Consider the following 9,848-nt stretch of genomic DNA (forward strand, 5'->3'; position numbering starts at 1 on the left):
GGAATTTTCATCGGGCTGGAATTGTCTATCTAGAGGATCTTGTTGTTGGGAAGGATTTCTGACAGGTGAAATTCTCTATGGGAAAGTTTTCTTGGGGGGAGAAAAATTTTCCGCGGGGCTGGGAATTTTCCATGAAGGGGAGCCAAATTTCCCGGTAATCTAAAATTATCAGAGATTAGATTTCAAAAAAGTTCTTTTCAGCTGAAAGTAAGAAACAACATTGAAACTTAAAATGAACAGAAATTATTACGTATATGATGGGGCTGTCCCCTTCTCAATACTTCGCTCTCTACGCTGAAGTTTGATTTTTGTCCCAATTCCTTAAGGATAACTCCTGAAGCAGAAGTGTCGTTTAATTAGAACAATAAGAAAGTTTTTTAAAAATACTAAAAAAATTTGCGTGAAGAGCGAGGTATTGAGAAGGGGGCAATCCATTTCATATATATAATAATTTCTGTTTGCTTTAATTTTTAATGTTGCTCCTTACTTTCAGTTGAAAAGAATTATTTTTTTATCTAATTAAAACAGAAGATGAGCACAAATAAAGTCACCTAATCATTTAAACTTAAAGCGAACAGAAATTACTTTCAATGAATAAATCGAAATAAATTAATCGAACAAATCGAAGATAAATAAACACGAATAAATGAATAAAGACCTAAAACGAAAGTAAAATAAGATGAATAATGATTTCAAACTTAAAACCCACATAAATTACCGCAAACAAGAGTGGAGCTAACACCCCCAAGTCATTTAAAGACCATAGGGCTATTTGTGCTTTACCGAACACCCTTTTTCCGGGGGGTTGCAGGGTTCACTCCATCCGCTGTGGTATATTTTTTAACATTTTGACATTTTCAATCTAAATACAATGAAAAAATTACAATCATATGTCTTGGCGGCTACAGGTAGGTAACAAAAAAGGAATTGAAGAGGGATCGGCTGCTCTACCATCACTCTCTAATTTCTAAAAGGGAACACAAACTTCGGATTTCCTGTTCCAGTGGCCCATTCTTATTCCCTCGACGTTATAGATGTGATACTTTCGTAAGATGGATTCACATCATTTCTGAAACCACATTAGCTAATCATCACAAAATGATAAAAAAAACTGTAAAGAAGAGAAAACGAAAGAAAACGGAGATAAAAACAGCCGGTAAAAAATGTATTCTACTTTTTTTTTACTGGCTGTTTTTATCCTCGTTTTCTCTTCTTTACGTTCTTTTTATCGTTTTGCTGGATGTAAATAGTGTCTTTCGACTTGAATATTTCGACTTGAATATTCGACTTGGCTTGAATATATCCACTAAGTTCTAATTCAAGGTCCACTAATCTCCTCCCTTAGCGTTTCTAAAGAGTTTTATTTTATACCCTAAGCTGTTCCTGACACGTTGCTGATACACCACTCTGACAATCTGGCAGCACATAGTGTCTTTTGATTTATCTCACTACTGAAATGACCTGGGAAAATATACACGGAAACCACTTGCAGCCAATTACTTAGGCAACGTTACCACGCCGCATGTAACTATTTTTCTTTTCTTTTAGTGGCTGAGGATGGTTATTGGTGAAACAAAGAAATATTTTGGTTTTCCACCGCTGCTGATCACAAAAAGGAAAACTAAGGATAGTCATTCTAATTTTGTGATCAACGACCGCAAATGTAATACAAAATTGCTGGCTCAATGGTGCTTTTACATTGGGTTATGTTTCTTTCGAGAGCTTACCCTATTCTGTATAATAAAGGCATTTGTTGAGTTTGTTCATATAATTTCCGTTCTTCAATATTCTTACGACTATGGTTTAGGAATTAGAAACTAATATCATCCTATGGGCTACATGATATTGATGTGAAACTTACAGTACTTTTCGGCTAACTATTATAAGCCACTTTTAAGCCTTTGCCTGACCTTAGTGTCCTTACTAGTTTTGATGGGTTCCGAATTTTCCTCTTTTTATAAATTCGAATGGTGAATATTGAATGTTTTTCTTTTTCTTGCTTCTTTGCTCCCAATTCCTTCATTTGAGTTAAAAGAATAATTATTTATTTTATTATTAGCAAGTACATACTTGCATGCTGTCCCCAGGATGCGAGCCTCCAATTATGCAAAGAATTAACTAAAGCACAAAGGCTTTACAGTAGAAACGTAGAAACTTGGGTCGGCTTGCCTTGTTGAAATCTGGAACGTTCAAAGATATCGGTCAACAGAATTGAAGAGCCCCGGGGTCGGAGAAACGGATGTTCTATCCTAACCTGTTCCATCTCCGTTCTTGTGTAATATCTTAGCTACCCATTGAAGTCAATACAAATTTTACTGGAGGAGGTCTACCCTAAGAAAAAAATTTATAGCGGAAGCAAACGTTTAAAAAAGAATCCAGACAAGTTTTTTATTTTCGTAATGTTTAACTTCCTATATGTTCTTAGTACTTCGGGGGACTGAAATTGACCGTTCGATCTCACCCCCTTTCGTTCATGTCACCATCATGCTAGTAAAAACAAAATGTAACTTACAATACTTACATTCAAGCGCATATTCATTTGTATAAAAAAGTAAGTTCTAGGGGAGGGAGCAGAGGTAATCTATCATAGACTTCTTGGATAAGGATATTTTTGATCCTGAGTGACATTTAGGAAGATTGATTTGTTATAACCGGAAGATGAGTGAGATATGCATGAATAAGTTCTATGAAGGAATGTCAGTGTTAGCAAGCAAGTCGAAGGGGAAACTTGACAAGCTGTTAAGACGCCTCTCGAGAAATTCTTGTTGGACAGAAGGAAGTCTCAGAAGTCAATAAAAATTTAAGGAATTTCAGGATTAGTACAAAAAAACCTTACATTGTCTCTTTACAGTCCAAAAATGGCTAAAAAATACATAAATTAGTGTTGTTGTTCAACTTGCTGTTGTGAACTTTGTTTAGGGGTAACGGTTTAACGAAATTGTTATGGCATATGCAATGTTAAATAAGCAATGGTATTGAATTTTAAATATTAGTCAGATATTGTAGAGTATATTAAGTTATATGCTGATTATATTTCATTATACAATACTTAAATATATAGATATATACTTGCATAAATACACGTGTTTAATTATACAATATAAGTACAAAATAGTTGTATATTTCATTAAGTGTCAATCGTGAGTTTTAGTTGTTTCAAAAAACATTTGAGGCAATAAAAAGTAAGGTCTTTACATAAAGAGGCAGGGACACACGCAGAGAGTAGCCCAGGTCTACTCCTCACCAAAATCCTTGTTTTCCCCCGAATTTCAAGGTGCTTCTTTTTAAAATTACCTATTTAAATCGTTTTCTTATTAATCATTAAGTGCAATTTCTCAGAGCCAACCTTGCTTTTTATTAGCAGCATGTCTCAAAGGCCTTTTCGTAGCTGGTTCAATACTATTATAAATCGGTTTAATTAAATTTGAGTATAAAGAATTTAGTGAGTGTTCCCCTAAGTCCCTGTTCAAAGAAATATTATTATTTATTTTGAGATTAATTTCGATTGATTCTCGAACTACCTGTTTTATCCCCAAATCATTACTGATGAGTAAAGATTTTTCAAAAAGTATCGTGTGAGACGGATTATTAAATATATGCCAACCTAAAGCAGAATCAAAGGAGTTGTTGGAACTATTTGAAATTAATGCCTTGTCTATATCTTTTTTATGTTGTTGTCTTTCTTATTGTCTCGTTCTTAAAAAGCATTAGTTTCCCTGTGTGAATAGACCTAAAATATTCACTGAAAAAAATAATTCATTCATAGATCATTCATTCAAGATGGCCAAAGATGGGGCTAGGAGGCAATTTTTTTTATTTTGGTGTTCTTGGTACTTCATTTCGCAAATTATTTAAAATGTGGAAGACATTTCGGAGAAACTCATCAGTTTTGGGATTTATAAGGGGAAAGATATACACACGAAGCTTCAACGAATCTCAGCGTCGAAAAGATATGAAAATAAAATCTTAACAGTGATGTGTCAACAAATTCCATTAAAAATTAAGTCTTTCCCATTTCTTAAAACTGAGAATTTTGGGACAATAGAAAAGAGGACTTCATACAAAGAGGTACTCGTCAAAAACCACCAAAAGATCAATATTCTTTAATACTGCTTTTCTGTTAAGTCAAAGTTTGCATAGTCCCTCGCCATTGTTGAGGAAACAATGAGCTCATAGAAATCTCTTCCACTGGAGAGTATTAGAAAGCAAATCGTCGCGGTCTTCAAAATTGGAATTTAAAATAAAGGAGGACTCTTATCATTTTGTTCGAGGGTCCTTTTGTTTACAAGCATGTTCAGAAGAAGATGAAGATTGGGCATATTCTATCTTTTCAAGACCAACCCTTGGTAGAGATGCTTGCTTTATGTAAGCAGATCCTCAATTTAGATTAAGCACGTTTGTTTTTGTTCATTAGTGTATTAGAGACTGTTAATGACATGGAATATTTGCGTTCGTATACCCTTTAGAATCTAGGTCAAAATATGCTTTCTTGGTTAGGATGTATTTTAAAAGTGTATTTCACTTATATAACTCACCTTTTGTCATAAATGCCTTACCTATTTTGTTTCAGTATAAAAAAATCAAATAATTCAAAGAGAGTCTTACACAGTATATGTTTCTATCTGATTTAATTTGGGACGGTGCTAGATAGTTTTCTTTATAGAAGAATACAGAATGGTCTACAAAATGAGGATTATTTATGGTCAATTTCAACTACTCTATAAATACAAGAAACGGATTTACATACTCATTATCCGAGCCCGCATCAATAACAAAATGGCGCAGGAATGAACGTTCGTATAAAAAGTCGCACATTTGTGGTTCACTGAAATTAAGCCATAATCTGGAGTCTCCGTGAAATAAACATAAATTCAAGACTCGTATTATAGAGCACAACAAAATCTTAATATGCCTAGATTATTGTGCATCTTATAGGATGCACAACTGTTGCCTTCCCCTCCTTACATAAGAAAAAGAAATGAATGCATCACAGGCCTCTTCAATGCTATTTTTCGCCTCCACACCTCCAAGTTTGAATTCGGTTCAATTTTTGGCCTCTTTTAATATCTTTCTTACTGCGTGCCACATCAAAGGAAGATCTTTGATTTTTCTTTGTGCCATTTTCAAATTAAAAAAAAAAAAAAAAAAAAAAAAAAACCGCGGTGAAGACCTCTTCTGAATACGCTCTTTCCAGTGATTTAAAAGTTTCTAGATTCGTAAGAGATGTATTTCTAGCGTAAATTCAGACACGCTTAGTCCGAATAAATTCCAATATTCTCGTTTCTAGCTTTTCCGTTTGATTAAATCATATCCCGATGGTAGTCCTCGTAATTCAGAAAGCCTGTCTCAAATAGTATCGCCTTAGCTGGATTATCTTTCATCTTTATCACCTTGCTCGATCTCACGACCCCCTGACGCTTACACAAATCTATGACACGGGACACTTCCCATTGTATTCCGGAATACAGTCTATAAATTTTAGAAAGCCGATCGTGAAGTCGGCACTTTCGACTTTCCCTTTAGAAAGAAGGCACTTTTCTCCAGAAAGCGATATTTCGATGAAACTTAATTTTTCCATGTCAGTGGAACTTGAAAGAAGATCTGGGCTTTTCGATTCGGTTAAATCATAATCAGAAAGTCAATGGAGCCTGTACAATTGAATGAATTAGATACGCATCAGGGATTTTGTAGATGCTGAAAAACCTAAATTTTATGCTAAATTTGTGATGTAGAACTTTAGGGTCTCTATATGGTCTACGAAAAAAGGTAAATTTATTCTTGCGGTCGTAAAATTAATACTGGGTCTTTTTTTAAGATTTTGAGCTTAATTCAAGGATTCAAAATGAAAATAATGTATCTAAGGAGCTGCACTTAACTTATATCATAACCATGTTTGCAGTTTCTCGGCCAGCAGGTGATACGGTCACTTAAGTTTATACTTAAGAAGCACTTTGGTACTTCTTGAGCACTAAAGTGTGCTCCTTAAAAAGCGATTTTATGACTTTAGAAATACTAGATATTTTAGCCTTGATGATAGAACGGTTAGCCTACAATCCAGAATTCTAGCAAAAAAAAAAAAAAAAAAAAAAAAAAAAAAAAAAAAAAAAAAAAAAAAAAAAATAGTCTATAGTCAATACACATATTAGGTAGTGAATAAAAAGTATGTTAAGAATTATTCGAAAAGTGTTTCGACAAAAACAGATTTGTTATTAGTAGAGTTTTAACCTACAACCTCAACACGATAGAGTTTTAACCTACAACTATAAAGAATTTAGTGAGTATTCCCTTAAGTCCCTGTTCAAAGAAATATTATTATTTATTTTGAGATTAATTTCGATTGATTCTCGAACCACCTGTTTTATCCCCAAATCATTACTGATGAGTGAAGTTTTTCAAAAAGTATCGTGTGGGACGGATTATTGATGATCGAAGAAGCCCCGAAGTTCAGCTTCCCCATAATTCCAAAGTGAAATTACGTCATCCATGTAATTATCTTATATATAATTCATCCATATAATCATCTTATATAATTACGCCATCCATATAACGACCCAATAAACATGTTTTAAAAAATAAGAATTTAATGCCCAATTTTCAAGGTTCTCGACATAAATATTTGCCAGTAGCCCGGATAAAGGTGCCCCCATGGGTAACCCATTTTTTTGCTGATAAAAAGAATCGTGAAATTGAAAATACATAGAAAACTTATTACAAATTTTAACCAGAGTCATTAAAACTTCACAATCAATTCCCGTCGCTGAAGCCTCGATTAAGTGGATTATATGGATGACGTAATTTCACTTTGGAATTATGGGGAAGCTGAACTTCGGGGCTTCTTAGATCATCTTAACACTTATGACCGAAATTTACAGTTCACCCTAGAAGTTGAACTTGAAAATAAACTACCGTTTTTAGATGTGTTAATTATTCGTAATGCTGATCAACTGGATTTTACTATCTATCGAAAGCCAACACAAAACAATAGATATCTTCACTTTAATTCAAGTCACCCCCCACAAGTAAAAATAGCAGTTGTAACTTCCCTCATTGATCGTACCCTGAATATTTGCTCCGATTCGTATATAAATACAGAAATAAGCTTTATCAGAGATATTCTTTTTGGTAATAGATACCCCATTCCTTTTGTCAATAAAATAATTAACCGTAGAATAAAAAGACATTCTTATAAAATCGAAGAAGATATTTCACAATGTGAGGCTACTGATAAGCCCTCAAATATTGTCTATCTTCTGTATATCCCAAAAATCACAACAAAATTAAAAAATATTTGCGCAAAAAAATAATCTGTACGTAGTTTTTACTAATAATTTTAAAATCATTAACTTCTTAAATTCCGGTAAAGATAAGACCCCCAGTTACTCGCCAAAGAGGGGTCTATCAAATACCCTGTGATTGTGGAAATTACTATGTCGGCAGGACCCATCAGAATCTAGAAAAGCGGTTACAACAATATAAAAAAGACGTAGACAAGGCATTAATTTCAAATAGTTCCAACAACTCCTTTGATTCTGCTTTAGGTTGGCATATATTTAATAATCCGTCCCACACGATACTTTTGAAAAATCTTCACTCATCAGTAATGATTTGGGGATAAAACAGGTGGTTCGAGAATCAATCGAAATTAATCTCAAAATAAATAATATTTCTTTGAACAGGGACTTAGGGAAATACTCACTAAATTCTTTATATTCAAATTTAATTAAAAACGATCTAACAAAATATTTTACCAAACTGATTTATAATAGTATTGAACCAGCTACGAAAAGGCCTTTAAGACAGGCTGCTAAAAAAGCAAGGTTGGCTCTGAGAAATTGCACTTAATCACTTTGTTATCTTTAGTTTGAATGAATTTGTATTCTCACTTCATTCTTTTTGTCAGTCCTGGTTGAACTTCGTTGAAGTAAGGATGCTAGGCTGTTTTTAAAAAAGTTTTTAGAAAACATTATTTAGTTTTAATTCTCACAATTTAATGTAAGTTTATCTATATATACATATTTTCCCTCTTGTTCCCTTAGACATAGGGCCTAAATATTCACAGAACTGATTTCCACTGTCTTGAAAATTTCCCTATTGTTTCTACTTTGTATTTGTTTGTTATGGAAAGGCAGTGTGGTCTTCGTCGCTATTTTAGTCCCCTATTGGTCGTAATAGCAAGTTAAAAGACAATAAAATACGTACTTAATTAAATTTAGTTGTGAATATGAAGGGGGAGGAAACCCTCTAAGTGACCTTGAAATCTTAAAATGTTTACGATTGCTTTTTATCACTCACCAACATATCGCTTTTTATATTTTTCAAATAGTTTGCATATTAATGTTTTTCTTCCGAAGCTGTGCCACTCCCCTCTCCCAAAAGATAAGTTCTTGCATACGTGTCCAAAACATAGTATATTGAATTCACCACAAATAAAAACCGGCAAAATTTTTTTTTACAAATGTAATCAAATAGAAATATTAAAAATTAAAAATTACAAAAATTATCCGGTACGTGAGGGAAGCTGCTGTACCCGCAATCCTCCGCTCTTTGCACTAAGCTTTAAGCAGTGCTTTACTGAAAGCATCATGGTTTGCAGCAAGTTCCGAGTGCCAAGTTCTCGGATTGAAAGGAGAAGACATATTTATGGTGTTTAAATAATATTTATTACCAGCTAAAGACTACCAGTCACAATTTCAACTCCATTCGGTAATTTACCCAAAACTCGCGAACAACTCTAGTTTCTAGTTACCCTCTTACAATCTAGTTAATCACAATTCACTTAAGCGATCAGAAATCCAACTCCGTAGGTTTATAATCTGAATGTGAAAAAGTGACACATGATTTGCGATTGAAAATTGATACTTTGATAAAAATTGCAGGGATTAAAAGACAATTTTAAGGGCTAATAGCCTAAAATTAAAGGGGTATTATTGCATTACTATCACTTATAATGTTGCTAGGGAGGTTATTACTTATAACAGAAATCCCCAGATTATATCAATGCGTGACCGCCCCAGACTTTAACTTCTAGCTTATAAATTTTTAATTTTTCGGGGCAAAAGAAAAATATATTTTTTTTTTACTTTTAGTAAATTTGGAGATTAAAGCGATTTTTCAGAAGTTTTACTTAATCATCATTTTGATGATTAACAAATGCGACAATTCAGTACCATACCTTAACCTTTGGTATTATACTGCATTGATCTCTGCTCTGCAGTGTGTGGCCTGGGGTCGTATCCCAACTGCTACAGAGTCGATGATGTCGATTAAATATATTATCACAAAAGATCTAAGGATTCTGGTTGAGACACCCTCGTCTGGTCCCAGTACTTTTTTTTATGTTGTTCTTATACTATTTCTTGATTAATCCTTGGCTTAACACTATTTGTGAGACATTACTTTATTTACTATGATTTTCAACCGCTAACTTGCTGAGAGCTTTCTCTTTCTCCGAAAATATGTGCACCAGGTAGAGCGTCCCAAGCGTGTCGGAAATTTGCGGGACACGTGACGTTCTGAGACGTAAACCAAGTGGTGGGAAGTTAATGCCCCCTCGTAAGTTACAATACTAGTCTAAGATTTGTAGCAAAAACGCTCTGCAACCCTTAAAAGCCGTCTTTAGTGGAAACCAAACATCATTTGCAAATATCTATTTAGTCTGAATTTATTTAGAGGGGATATCCTCCAAATTAAATTATTTCGGACCGTTCCTTGAACATTTCCTGAATAATCAGGTGTCATAAGAGTTGCAGCATATCCATATTGACGGCGTTAAAGGGGAATGAAAGTGACAAGGGCTTAAGAGCCATAATTTGGACCCTCCAATCATAGAGAATAAAGATCCCCACGTT

Source organism: Artemia franciscana, chromosome 12, assembly GCF_032884065.1.
Source record: "Artemia franciscana chromosome 12, ASM3288406v1, whole genome shotgun sequence".
NCBI lineage: Eukaryota > Metazoa > Arthropoda > Branchiopoda > Anostraca > Artemiidae > Artemia > Artemia franciscana.